Below are 14,986 nucleotides of genomic sequence, written 5' to 3' on the forward strand. Positions count from 1 at the left end.
TAGGCATCCAGTAGCCATCCCTGCTGATGGTTTTTGTTGCTTTTTTCTTAGGCTGTTTCCAAGCTTTTCTATGAATGTCTTGGCAAAGAAAAACCAGATTGTAATAGGTTTTTACATTTAAATGTGCCACAGCTTACAGTCATCTTCCTAACATTCTTAAGGGGTAATTTAGATCAGATATAATTTCCATCATATTAATATTTAAAGTGAGATATAGAAAGGTGAGATTTGGCCTGATTGGAAGAAAAACAATTCTGAAACTCAAGTTCTCTTATTTTATTAAAATAACTGAATATATCGCCAAAGCTATAAATTCATACAACTAAGCGAGACTAAAATGAATATGAAAGAATGATGTATGACTGTAAGAATGGTATAAGAAACATTAAACTTCAAAATGAGATGTTGCTTATGAAAGATTTTTTTTTTTTACATTTTACAAGTGGTTTCTTTTTTTTCATAAACTGTTTTTATTAAGTCCTAAGGTTTAAGGTCATTTTCCTTCATTCCGTTTTAGACGTGCATTTGAAAAGTACTTTCTTATGTTTAGAGCTTAAGACCAAGGGTGCTACTAGAGAGAAAGTCCATATTCTCAGTGCCTCTTGGCATTCATGTTCTTAGTCTCATCACAGAGAAAGTGTCCTCCAACCCATATATTTCATAGATTTAATCAAGCCGTCACTGCCTCCAAGAAGGCCCACACCACCAATCTAGGTAATTAAAAGAAGCTAGTGTGCCCTGGCTGGTGTGGCTTAGAGGTTAGTGTTGGCTTGCTCACCGAAGGGTCTTGAGTTCGATTCCCGGTCAAGGGCACTTACCTGGGTTTCAGGTTCTATCCCTGCCCTGAGAGGCAACACCATCAATGTTTCTCTCTCTCTCACTCCCCTTCCCTTCTTTCCCTCCATTTTCTCTAAAAATCAATGGAAAAAATATCCTCCGATGAGGATTAACAAAAAATAAACAAACAACAAAAAGCTAGTGTAACTTTATTTCCTATTTTTCACATTTTTTTCTTTCTTGATTAAGGTATACATATGTGTCCTTATCCCCCCATCCCTCCTGCCTCCCCCCCCCGCCCCCCCCCCCCGCTCATGCCCTCACCCCCCTGGTGTCTATGTCCATTGGTTATGCTTATATTTCACATTTATTTTTAATGATGGAAAGGAACTTTTATAGAAGCAGGTGTCAACTCTTTTTAGTGTCTGCAAGTTTTGAGAGTCATAAACATTTAAGTTTTCTGTCAGCTAGGATGCATTTAGCCGCAAGGAATAGAAATCCCAACTCAAAGTGGTTTTTACAATAAGCAAACCTATAGGCTCACATAAGAGGTTGGTGGGAAAAGGGGTTATATTATCCTGTGGTCCAAGGAGACCACCAAGGAGGCAAGTTTTATCTTTCTCTTCCATCGCCCAGAGGACACACTTCACCTGAAGGCAGTTGTCCTCATAGCTGTAAACTGGTGGCCGGTTACAATTAGGGTTATATGCGTCCTTACTCACACAGGCAGGAAGAGATCAAACTCCTCTCCCCCAGACTTCAAACAAAAATCTCTCCTCTTCATGGGGCCAGTTTTGGTCATATGTCTGTCCCTGAACCAGTAGTTTTCTCCAGGAAAATGCTTTATGCTGATTGGGTTAAGCCTAGATGCCATAATCATTGGCAAGAGGTTTAGGAGAACACTGATGGTCAGCAAACGTGGCTGTGGGCCGGATCCTGCCCCCCAGCTGCCTCTGTGAAGTTTTATTGGAACAGAGTCACTCTCCCTCTGCATGTTACCCATGGCTACTTTTGCACTATAACGAGCAAGTTCAGTCGTTGCTAACAGAGACCATTGGACCCAGAAATGTTCAAATAGTTACTATCTGGACGTCTACAGAAAAAGTTTGCCAGACCCTGGTTTGGGTCAGCATGGGCCCGCTTTGGAGCTGAGTCCAGTCCCCTGAATCATGTTGCCACTCCACGAGAGAAAGTTGGACTCAAAGTTAGATTGACATGTAGTCCCTCCCATGTCAACCTACGTGGAGTGTTTTCTCTTGTATTTGTGTGTGTGTCTTTTCCTGAGAAGAGCTGAAAATAGATGAACACACACCAGCCTAGTTTTGAAAGCGCTGGTTTTTGAAGTCCATTGACTTAGGTCTCTTCTAGATTCATCGATATCGGTTCCTTACATCGATCTGTGTTCCAACCTTGGCTCTATGGTTCTTTGCTTTTTGTTTCTTGTTTATGTGTGCATGTTTTTCTGAATTGTCTTCAAGAAATTTGTTAATTTCATGGAACTAGACCAGTGGTCGGCAAACTGCGGCTCTTTGGCCCCTTGAGTGTGGCTCTTCCACAAAATACCGACTTCTGCGCATGGGCCACGAAGTTTCAATCTCACTGTATGTGCGTGCCCGCACTTGGTATTTTGTGCAAGAGCCACACTCAAGGGGCCAAAGAGCCGCATGTGGCTCGTGAGCTGCAGTTTGCCGACCACTGAACTAGACTAACTAAGCTTTCTTCCAGATCTTCAACCCTCCAACAGTGCTACCTGGAGTACCCCCGAGACCCGCTACAGTCAGAGAAGAGATCTCCGGCAAACCAGGGCTTGGCAGTGCCTGCCCAGTCACAGGAAGGACCAGTCCTGCCCAGGGTGACGTCATGATTTTCTAGGTAAGTGATTTCCTGCCAAAACAGCCATCTGACCTTTCTTTTTCCATAGCTTTTCTTGTTTATTTTTCTTATGACAGGTGCAATACATGTCCACGGCAGAAACCTTAGAAAACACAGATAACAAAAGGGGGAAAAATAAAGAAAGCTTGTCATCATCCCACACCCCAGGGAACTTTGAAAACATGCTGCTGCCTGTTCCGGAGGCGCAGTCTTCCCTCCAAGTGATCTGAGCAGCTTTGACTTTTCCAGCAGGAAGTCGTGATGGAATCGTTTAGTTTTTCAGCCCCCTGTATTTACGAAGTTACTGAACAGGTCTACTCTTTGACTTACCTTTCTAAGGGTCATCAGTAAATTTTGAACTTTCTCACCATTTTCGGAACAGGCCAGAGTTGGAGAAGTTGCTGTTTCTAATTGCTTTCTCAACGCCTCGTGTAAATCTTTTGCAAACATGAAAGAACTCACCTCTTTGCATTGAGGCTGGTATAGACCCCCTCACCATATTTTGTAAATAAAAGGGAGCCAACCTTTCTGAAGTATAGGGTTGGGAAAGTCTGCTCAGTTTCGCAAATCCTCATTTAGGCACACCTGTGGGTTTGCTAATGCTCATTATAGAAACCACTTGAAAATGCCCAAGGTTGGGTTGTTTCCAAGCGTTCAGTATGACTTAGGTTTAGGACTAGAATAGTCTATAGGGTAGTTCTCAATGTTACTCCGAGTGCCTGTGGGGATCTGAGTGTGGGCTCAGGACCAATGTTGTAATTAGGAACCAGGCATGACTTCAGAGAGGGGTGCCTTCCCACCTTGCTCACGCACCCACCCCTCTCCATTATTTCTCTGTAGAATCCACACAGTACAGCTGACACCACGGGTCAAAATAACTCTGGCCATTCATAGCCTAAGGATAATTCCTGTTGAAGAGAGCAGGAGCTCCTGCTGCTGGGAAGAGGAGTGAACGGGGAGGAAAGTACATAAACGATAGACGTGAGAATAACACTGACTCTGGGCCCAGACGCTCTGGGTCTGTTTTTCTTCATGGATAAAATAATGACATAATAACACCCACCTCCTTCATAGTGTTGGCTGCTGTGAAGGTGAAAGGCAATACATGGGCTAAAAACTTAGCACAGTATCCTAGGTGAGCATGGGCTCTTATTTTTATGAGGGGAAAGGGTCTGGGATGGGAGAACTGGGAGCTCTGAAACATACTTCTCTTTACAGAATTGCCTGCCTGTGCAGTCCATATTTACAGGGTGCTGGCTGCCCAGAACTGCCTGCTTCGTGACCAGACTTTCTGCATCAGATGGACTCTGAGAGCGGCAGAGTTTACTTGCTAGTCAAGTACATTAAAATATTTTTTTTTAATTATTTTTTAGCCCCGACCGGTGTGGCTCAGTTGGTTGGGCGTTGTCCTGTGTACCGAAAGGTTGCTGGTTGAGTCCCCCTGCTAGTGTTTTAACCTAATGTCTCTTTCCTGTTCCAGGATCCAACCAGGCTACCAGACTAATTAGAGGTCAGGTTTTGTTAGGCTCCTCTTGACAGACAGCATCTTAGGCTATTCATGTTTCAGATGACCTTGACAGTTTTTTGTTTTGTTTTGTTTTTTTATATATATATTTTATTGATTTCTTACAGAGAGGAAGGGAGAGAGACAGAGAGTTAGAAACATCGATGAGAGAGAAACATCTATCAGCTGCCTCCTGCACATCTCCCACTGGGGATGTGCCTGCAACCCAGGTACATGCCCTTGACCGGAATTGAACCCGGGACCCTTCAGTCCGCAGGCCGACGCTCTATCCACTGAGCCAAACCGGCTTTGGCCCTTGACAGTTTTGAGGAGCACTGGTCACTGTTTTTGTAGACTGTCCCTCAGCTGAGGACTGCCTGATATTTTTCTCATCATTAGATTAGGGTTGTGAGGTTTGGGGAGGAAGATCATAAAGTGCCATTTTTATTTCCTCTGGTGAAAGGTACGTGATTCCAACATAATGTTGACATTGACCTTGACCACCTGGCTGGGGTTGTTTGCCAGGTTGCTCCCCTTGAAGTTACTCTTTTCTCCCTCTTCCCATATCTGACTCTTCGGAAGGAAGTCACTACACATGCCCACAACTAAGGAGTGGGGAGTTACCCACTACCTCCTTGAGAGCAGAGTATCTACGTAAATGATTTGGAATTCTTCCATATGGGAGAGTTGTCTTTTCTGCTCAAGTAATTTTTCTAGTCTAATCTTTGCTTGAATGAATTATTTATTTTCTACCAAGAAACCAGTGAAAAAATAGTCTAAAGCCAGCTTCCCCCAAATCGATGTCCTTAACACTCACCACTTTCTGCCATCAAGTATTAATGCTTGGAGTGTTCTTAAGCTGAGCATGGGGGGGAATAGAACAAAAGCAAGATTGCTAAAACCAGCTCTGGAATTAGAGAGTCCTTGTTAACCCTACATGGAAAGGCCTGAAAATGATGAAGAAACTAAAAATAAAATGACTGGGATGGTCAAAGCCAATATGAATGAAAAGCTGTGAGCCAAGCAGAAAAGAATCCTCTGGCGAGTTCAAACTGGTTGCCTCAGCGTGTCCTGAAAATGTGCTCTCGGGGTTCCAGGCCACGCGGTTCCCTCTGCAGCCATAAACCCCGCGCCTCCTCAGAAATGGAGCCACCTCCATGTCCCTCCTAAAGCACACACCCGTAGATTGCTCTAGCATTGGCATGCTCCCCCAATCTCTCTCACACACCACACAACTCGAGAATAAATGGCATGTCATGGAATTAAGGATGATTACAGTTAGAATAAATGGCTGGGTAGCTCAACATCCACTTGGACTTTTTCTCAGAAAGGCTTATTGTAAAACGAAAAAGCATGCATTTGGAGTTGTTCATTTGAAAGGAAATGGGGGATGAGTATTGTTGGGTCAGCCTATCAGATTTCTCCCTCTGTTTGGTCAGATCAAACTTTAGTGACCATTGTCTTCATTGCTGCCAAAGCATCAGCTTACAGAAATAGGTGTCTGTTCATTTCCCCAGAGTTTACCCCAAGACAGAGAGACCTTTAATGTGCTCACCGGGTCCCTTTCATGCCCCCCTCAGGTGGGGCACAGCCTGGTCGCAGCAGTCCATGGTGGTCCTGACACATTTCTTTGGAAAGCCACCCACTGCATGGGATATAGAAGCATCCGTCTCCAGCGATGAATTCCTGTCTTATCTTGTTCTGCTGCGCTCCCACAGCCATCTGGGACAGGCCTTCATTTTGACTTATTATCCCAGGCCACTGAAATGAGCTGAAGGAAAACAGCCTTCGATCAGTGTAACCACGGTGAGGATTTTTAAAAGGATAACTCTATCTGGTTCAGAGCCTCCTCAATTTCCCACTTCCTACAAAGGCAGCAAATAGAGAACCCCTGTTTGAATAGAAAGTTCAGGAATGAAGCTGTTGGGGTTGACTATGGTTTCTGGCTAATTAAACCCTGCTAACATTTTTTTTTTCTAAAGTATGGCACTCACTCTACTTTCCAGACTAAGGTATTCATGCCTTCACTTAACATGTTGGGTGCCCTCTCTGTCTTCCCCAAATTGTCTAAGGTGTGATTACTGTCACCTTTCTGGAATATTTTGGATCTCATTCACTCTTCACCATTATTTTTCCTCTTCAGCGCTATAGTTAATGGAGACGGTGTAGGCCGAATTTTTGCCCACCCTTTGACCTCACTTCAAAGTTTTGGAAAGTTCTTTGTCTTTTTTTGTTTTTATTTTTCAGAGAGATCATTAATATGAGTTTTTATTCTTGAGATATTTTTCTTTCCAATTAACTCAATTGCTGAAAAACAGCCAGTCAAATTAAGGGTTCTGATTAAAAATGTCTAGCTAAATGTTTTTCAAATTCTTTGCCTGAAGAGGTACACATAGAAGGTCAATTTGCAGGAAGCTCATGGCAACCACAAAGGGAAGTACAGTAATCTGATATTTGGTTAGAGCAGATCAAATATCCCTTGTGAAACCATTGGCTTTACAGAAATTACTCAAGTGTACTTCACCAGCCCCAAGTATGTGCACTTGCTAATGTTCACCTGGGATTCAAACCCATCCCTTTCCATCAAGGAGTCTCATCAACTGTCCCAGTCATATGTGTGCGCAGGATGCAGAGAGCCAGGGCATTGATGAGTCATGATGGGTCATTCATGGACTATGGACTACCAGTGAACAATGATTTCATTTGGTTTCATTTAGAAATAAGACTTTTGAACAATTTACTAAAGTGGCTTCTATAGGTACAAGATTGAAAGAAAAAAAATGTGACTGCTTAACCAAATAAATGATCGGGTAATACACACCCTACTCGGCTACTCATTCCTGCATTCACAGTTAGATCTTGCCATTCCAAGTAACAAGTACCTCTTCCAGAACTTCAGTTTCAAGCACCTAATCTCTAATCACCAACTCTGCTTTTTCAAAGTCAGTCTCTCTATTGACTCTATTGACCAGACCTTAATACCAACCCTAAACCGCCCCCCCCCTCCCGCCCCCCGGACCTAAAATCCACTGAACCTACCACCTTTGCACTTCTCCAACCTCCTCTCACCATCGCAGCCCTCCTCACTCGCTATAAATGCCATGGTCAGTCATGCCTTAGAGTCCCATTAGAATCCCATGCACAAACTTACTGTCATCACTTTGAATCCATGCTTATTAACCTCAGGGGGTCCTGAGCAATCAGACTCCATCTCCATAGTCCACTGGTTCTCCTATTCTCCTCGAAGACTATTTCACACTTTCCCCTTTTCTTCTCACGTCTCACACTTCCTCCCCCATGTCATTCTCTGCTAGTGACCTAGCTAGAAGCATCAGAAGAGAACCTCCACCACATGCTTTTGCTGCCACATCCAACTGCTCGTCCTCCTTTTCATCTTCCCTGTTGTCACATGCCCCATGTAAGGCCGACAGGAGGACTTAACCCTTCCCCCGGAGAAGGATTCTTCACCCTTTCTCTGGAGTCACTGGCTTTTCTTTCTTTTCTCAAATGTTCCCATCTTAGGAAACAAGAACAACTCCCTTGAGCCCATGTTACACATTAGCTTCTGCCCTATTTTTTTTGCTCCCTTTTAGAGTTGTCTCCCTTATAGGCAATAAGAGTTGTCTTTACTCCAATGCCACCTTCTCAGTGAGGTCTTTCTTGACCACTTTGGATAAAAATTGCAAGCTCTACCTCACACCTCAAACACTTTCTGCCCCTTCCCTGCTTTGTTTTTCTCCATAGAACCTTCTTCTACTCTACTAGACATTGGCGTGCTATTTGGAGGCAGTATGATGTGGTGGATGAGACAGAGGTAAGTGCTGGAGTCTGTTTGCCTGAGTTCAAGGCCTGGCTGTGTCATTTACCAGGTAGTCAAAATAGAATCTCTCTCTCCTTCATTTTCCCCATCAACAAAATGAGAATAATAATAATAGTACCCACCCCATTGGGTTATAGGCTTAATATTTACAAAGTGCTTGGAACAGCATCTGGAACATATTAAGTGCTGCACGGTTAGCTTACATATTTCATCTACCCCTTGTTTATTATGTCTCCCTTGCTAGAATGTAAATTCCGTAAGGGTTTTGTCTGCTCTATCCTCACCACATCGGTGGGGCCTCCCACAGAGCTCCTCAGTATATAGTTGTAGAATGACAGGTCATCAGTTTCTCATCTCAGGAGCCAGTAGGAAACATTTGCTAAAAAAAATTGCTTACTGTAATGATGTGCATAAGAACAAAACTCAGAGTTCCCCTAGTGCATGGGCCTGGATAAATCTGTGCTAATCATCGGTAGGTGGTAAGTCTCTCTCCCGGGTTATTTCAGAAAGTCACAGAATAGACTCTCAGCGTGCTAGGTGGACATGCATTGGCTTTATGTTATTACTAGATGAGTAACCATCGAAAGTCATTTTCCTCTGATAAGAGAGAACCAACCGAGGTGTTCCAGTTCTAAATTAATGCTCCTCTCAGTATCTTTTGACCAGAATATTCTTCACAGTGCCACTGAAGAGAGCAAGTACCCACAGGGTACTCTGGGGTCCCCAGGAGAGTGGGCGCCCTAAATAAAAGTCACTATTATCTTCCTCTACCATCTCCCAGGCTCTGGAAATACAGACTCCAAAGGCTAAGCTGAAGAGTTCAGATCTTTTAGCTCATGGAAGCAGCATTATTTCTGTTATTGTTGCTGTTTTGTTTTAATAAAAACACACTTGGCACCGAGTCCTGGCTGAGACGTCAGGGCTATGCGTTTGCTGTCCAGAACTTATGTTCTAAGCATGGTGTGGGCTTAGAGCAGGCCGGGGCCCGAGAGCAACATTGAACAACTCCTGAGTGTCAACTTGTGAACCAGAAGGTTACAGTTCAATTCCTGGTGAGGGCACATGCCTGGGTTGTGGGCTCCATCCCCAGTAAGGGGTGTGCAGGAGGCAAGGGATCAATGATCCTCTCTCATCATTGATGTTTATATCTCTCCCTCTCCCTTCCTCTCTGAAATCAATAAAAAATATATATATTTTTAAAAGAAGTCAGCTGTGCCTCTTCCATTTCTGAGTTTGAAAGATTTAATGAAGCAGACCGTGAAGGCTCTGCCCCATCAAGCCATTGCCCGTTGCCCCAGTGAATGCATGCCTTGGGGTGCCCTTTCTTCCTCTGGCAGAAGGCTGATTCTGCAGCCTCCGGGCACATTCTGGAGGCCGGGCACTCCCCTCGGAGCCGCACCCATGTCGTCATGCAGTGAGCACACCAAACAGGTTCTCCTGGCCAGACAGCAGCTGAGGTGTCTGCAGCGCAAGGGAAGTACAGTCATGCACACGCCCAGTGAAACAGTGACATAAAGGAAGCAACTGCTCGGCCTTAAAATAAATACAGTAAGTGCACTGTGGTTGGATTTCCCATGTGGGGATGATGGAGCTCATGGGTCCTTCCCAGCTCCGTACTTACTTTTGCATTAGTGATTTCATAGATTTTAAAAAGAAGGCCCCAAATTTTACAAGCTTCCGGCCCCACAGTAACTTCAGTTTGCCTGGTTATACTACATTTTGTATAGTTACACCTACTTACCCATTTCTAGGAAACGCAGGCGAGTCAACTTAGTTGAGGGCACTCGGCTAACTTGTCCATGAATTGTGGCCATGCGATAGGGCCCGAGATTAAAACTGAACTTCTTTTGATGTCTTCAGGTGTATTTGTTGGTTATCCTAATTTCAAAGGCATCTCTCATACTAAATGACTTGGCTCTCTTTCATTTTACGCTTGAGGAAACATTCAGGACAAGCTCGCCAAATTCGTAGCATTAGATGGTAATGATGAATTATAAAAAGTCTAGTCTCTTCCATGATCTTTTGGTCTGTTCACAGCTCGTGGACAGAAATTAGTATTTAAAAGGTCTTGTGGAAAGTGGAGAAATCAATTGGAAATGAAAATACTTACAAGGTTTAAAAAGTAGATTTGTCAATGTCATAAAATACAAAGGAAGTCTCAGGAACTGTTCTAGATGAAAGGGCATGAAAGAGACATGACAACTGAACACAACACATGAGTTCAGATTTTCTTTTTCTCTAAAGGACATTATTGAGACAAATGACATACTAGTTATCTATGGCTGTGTAATGCATTACCCTAAATTCAGTGGCTTAAAACAACACAACCTTATTGCATTTCTGTAGGTGAGAAGTCTGATTGGGGTTTTCCTGGTGTCAATCAAGGTGTCTCTATTCCCTTATGGAGGCTCTAGGGGAGAAGCCATTCCCACCTTTTCCATCTTCTAGAGGCGCCCACGTTCCTGAGCTCCTGCCCACTCCTTCCATCCTCCAGCCAGCAATGGTGGGCCCACTTCTCGTCACATTGCATCACTGTGGCTTCCTTTCCTGCCTCCCTATTCCAATTATAAGAATCCTTAGGATTATATTGGCCCCCGATAGCCAACATAATGTATTATAAGATCCGCTTAAATTCCCCTTTGCTGAGTAACCTAATCCATTCACAGGTTGTAGGGATTAGCATGTGGATATCTTTGGAGGCCCATCATTTTGCCTACCACAAATGGTAAGAACTGAACAATGGCTGTAGATAAGAATAGTCTATCAATGGTAATTTCTCTGATTTTGACAATTGTACTGTAGTTATATAAGAAAGCTCCCTGTCTTTACCTTGAAGTATTTATGGGTCAATGGGGCAACATGCCTTCAATTTAAAAGTCTCTCTCTCTCTCCCTCCCTCTCTCCTTCCCTATCTCCTTTTCTCCCTTCCTCCTTCCACAGACAGCAAGAGTAAGAGAACAAGAGTGAGAGCAGCAAAACAGCCAATGTAGTAAAATATTAACATTTAGGGAATCCAGGTAAACTATCAAAGAACGTTTTGTGCTATTCTCGCAATTTTTCTGTAAGTGTGAAATTGTGTAATGATAAAAAAAAGTTAATGTAGTTTTTGTTATAAGCAAATCTCCCATTTCTAATAAATACTTAAATTTGTCACATTATGATGAATGACATGTTCATTCTGATAGATCTTTAAAAATCTCTTTTGAAACATTAAGGACATATTAGCAAATTGTTTAATGACATTATTTGTAATAAACTATGAATGTTGTACATTGGGGAGTCTTATGTCTATTATGAAAGTAAAATAAATTATTTTGGAATATTCTGTTTCTATTTTAAAATTCAGTATTACTTTAAAAATGGTGTCTTGAAGAAGAAAGTGTTTAAAAGCAGGGAAACGACTATAGTTAAGAGTATTCTGCCAATATTAATTTCTTAAGTTTTGACAAATGTGCCGTGGTTCTCTCAGATGTTAACATTAGAGGAAGCTCGGTGAAGGTAGAGAGGGCTGAGCCAGCTTTACACTCTGCCCCTGGACGTAAAGAGGGCAGCAGGAGAGGAGTGTGAGCTGGGTGGTGTATATGAGCCAGGCTGCTTGAGGACAATCAGGTTCCAAGTGATAATTCTGCCACGAACTGGTTCCCATATATTGGTCCAAGTTACTAATATACTTTAAATTCTGCCTTGATTTCTCCAAAAGGGGATATGTTGAAACTGAAAATAATTGTGTACCATAAAAATTCTTAAAGGGAAAATAAACCAAAATCACAAGTGAATAAAACAACATGCTAAAATCGGGGTGAGGGTGATGGAGCGGGGGGCCATGCTTGAATTTCCTCACTGGGCAAATGGAGGCCCTAATCAAATGAGGGGCAAATGAAAGAAAATAATTATGAAGGTGGCTTTTCCAACAGGGCATACAATGCAAGCTATCTCGATAGTGCCAGTCCTTCCAAAGTCCCCAGGAACTTAAAGAGGGCGACCCATCTGAAATCTACAGGGTGAAACTCGCATCTCTGGCCCATTCTCAGCCTCTGCATCAGCCCAACCAAGACCGCGGAGAGCAGACTGTCTGAGCCAAGAGCAATCAGCAAGTTGCAACACACACTTCCCTGACCAGGCTAAACGTGTAATCACCCAAATCACAGCCGTCTCCCCCGAGCCTTCATCCTGGACGCTGGCTCAGCAACCCAAGGTGTAATCCACACCAGCACAGCCCTTCCTTCCCAAACAGTTCTGCTGTGGCTGGACTTGTGCTTACGTTGCATGAACCTCAAGCTGGAAACGACGCTCAGGAGGAAAGAAGCGTCCGTGGAAGAAATGGTGGGGCTCGGTTAACAGCGAAGAGCAAGGAAAACTAGGGTGGTACATCCCAGAAGGCGGGCGCTGAATATTCAGAAATGAATTGCACTAGAAATGCTTAACACTTAGTTGCCACGGCACAAAGGCTGATGATCACATTTAGTACTGCAATGATGAAGGATCTCAGTATCAGGGCAGAATCCATGGAATGGACCCCCTAAAACATCAGCCTGAAGTTCAAGTAGAATTATTTGCTACTAGCCATAGCGAAAATGGATTATAGGCGGGAGGAAGGGCGGTCCTCACAGGTATAAGTAGGCACATTTCACAGTCACCTAAGTCAACGTGGACATTATTGTGGGAATCATGCTGTAAGAGAAGGTTACATTTCCAATCAAGGTGTGACCCTCCACTTTTTGTAGAAATAAATACCAACTGTTTTGAATTACTCATAAGCCATACCTCTAGGGCTTAATTACTCATAAGCCATACCTCAGTGAGAAAGGGAGGGAGATTGACCCAGGGGCCTCTATTACAAGGCTTCTAGCACCAGTCTGTTTAAATTCCTATTCTAAGGAGTCAGAGAAAAAGGAAGGGAATTAATGCTGTAACTTGGGCCAGAGCCAGAGATACCTACAGAAGAGGCTGCCGGTAAAAATCACAGCCCCACGCCCATGGCACTGGGAATGGCTATCGTGAGGCTGGAGCTGGAGGAACGGGCCTTGCAGACCAGATCGCATCACTCACTGGACGCTGGCTGCTTAGCTGTGTGTGTGGCGTGTGCAGTGCCATTTGGTGAAAGACAACAGTTGGTTTTGCTTATCATCCTGCAAATCCCTGCGTAGATGAGTGTGTTGAGGGAGCAGAATGTTGTTGGAAGGAGGCAAGGGAGGGCATTAACAAGTATCTCTAAACCTCCCTCTCTGCTCACAGCAGGGGAAAAGTAACAGAATAAGGAGAAAAGGCAGATGAGGAAGGATGACTATGTTCATGTCATCGACACAAGCTGAGTAACTACACCTCCCAGCCCCGAGGATGTGACTGTGAATGATCCAGACCTGGGTCTTGGGGAGGGGGCGGTGGGTGGAACACCTGATCAATAAAATGTGCCCAAGGGCCGTGCTAGGAGACAGAACACGGCTGGGATGGGTAGTGGACCTCAGGAAGGAGTGGCTAGTTTCAACACAGGAGACTTTCCTGTATTGGGGAGAGGAAAGGAAGGGTGTTCTAGGCAGAGGGAAGAGTTACAGCAAAGACATGGAGGTTTTATAACAACACTGGAAATGTTGGACTTTCTCAGATTTGAATTGCAAATCGGGGACTTTGAAGCTTTTCTTTGGACTTCTGCTAAATATTTCCCTTTCTTAAGCATGCATTTAGAATGTCATTTATTCATGCAGAGCAGATGCAATCCTTCCAGGACACTCAGTACGAATATAGGACATGCTAGTTGACGACTCCTGAACCAGGGGAGCCTCTGAGAGAGAGATTCCTAACTAGGAAGTTTCTTATTTTTCACTCCAACTAGGAATACTCACTTCCTTTAGACCTACTTAGTGTGAATGGGCAAAACTGTCTGCCACTGACCATTTCTCACTTGTTTCCATAAGCTATGGGCCTAGGGACATCTGATGTTTCCTCGGGCCAGGACTTTCCTCACCTTAGGAAGAAGGTGCCACCTGCTTTTCTACCTCAGGGACCCCTTGTCCCAGGGGTCTTCTTCGGCATTATTCCACCATAAGCTTCATGGACGGAGTTGGTGAATTCAGATTCACCGGGACTACGATGCTTACTTAAGGAGTAAGCCTCTGGGGATTTTTTGGATCGCATGACGCTGGTACCAACTTTGCAGAAACTGTGGAAACAAAAGGAACAGGAGCAAGTTTTCAAAATCCCACTCATCCCGCTGACAGTCGCTAGAAAGGATATATTTGTATTTGAACCGGATCCTGCAAACAAACTAAGAGGAGGTGTGGAGGAGAGCTAGTAACCCGTGCCCTCTAAAGCTCTCGGAGGGAGGAAGACGAAAGGGAAGCGCTCAGGCCTTTCATTACAGGTTACGTAGTTACAATGATGCAGAAGACGGGGAAGGTGGCATGTCCTCCACAGGGACGCAGGGTTGTCGACAGCACTGAAGAGCGAACCAAAGCCCACCTGCTGCCTCTGTAGTTCCGACGCTGCTCACCTGGTCTCAGGTGACTCCAGCCGGCTCAGCCCTCCAGGCGGGCAGAGGTACGATGAGCAACGCCTGGCCTGCTGGTCCAGCACATTACTTACTCCCCTTCTCTTTTTATTCCATGTGTTTGGGTGTTTCTCATCATCTGAAGAAACCATCATTAGCTAAAGACATGTGAGTATTCAAAAGGCGAAACAACTTGTTACATACAGCTGCTAATGTAGGAAGCCCAAAGAGCTTAAAAATAGTCCTCAGTAGTCATTCATCAAGTGTTGAGATGACACCAGGGGTAAACTACAGATGGCAGGCCCATGGCCTGTGTTTGTAAATAGCTTTACTGGGATGCAGCAGCAACACTCATCTGTTCACATGCTGCCCATGGTGGCCTCTCTCCTACAATGGCGGAGTGGTTGTAACAGATACTGTCTGGACTGCAAAGTCTAAGACAAATATTTGCTATCTAGCTCTTTACAGAAAAAGCTTGCCAACCAGTGGGCTATAACGAACTACCCCAATCTGAGAAGGGTAAGAGAGA

This window comes from Myotis daubentonii, chromosome 18 (genome assembly GCF_963259705.1).
Source record: "Myotis daubentonii chromosome 18, mMyoDau2.1, whole genome shotgun sequence".
Taxonomy (NCBI): Eukaryota; Metazoa; Chordata; class Mammalia; order Chiroptera; family Vespertilionidae; genus Myotis; species Myotis daubentonii.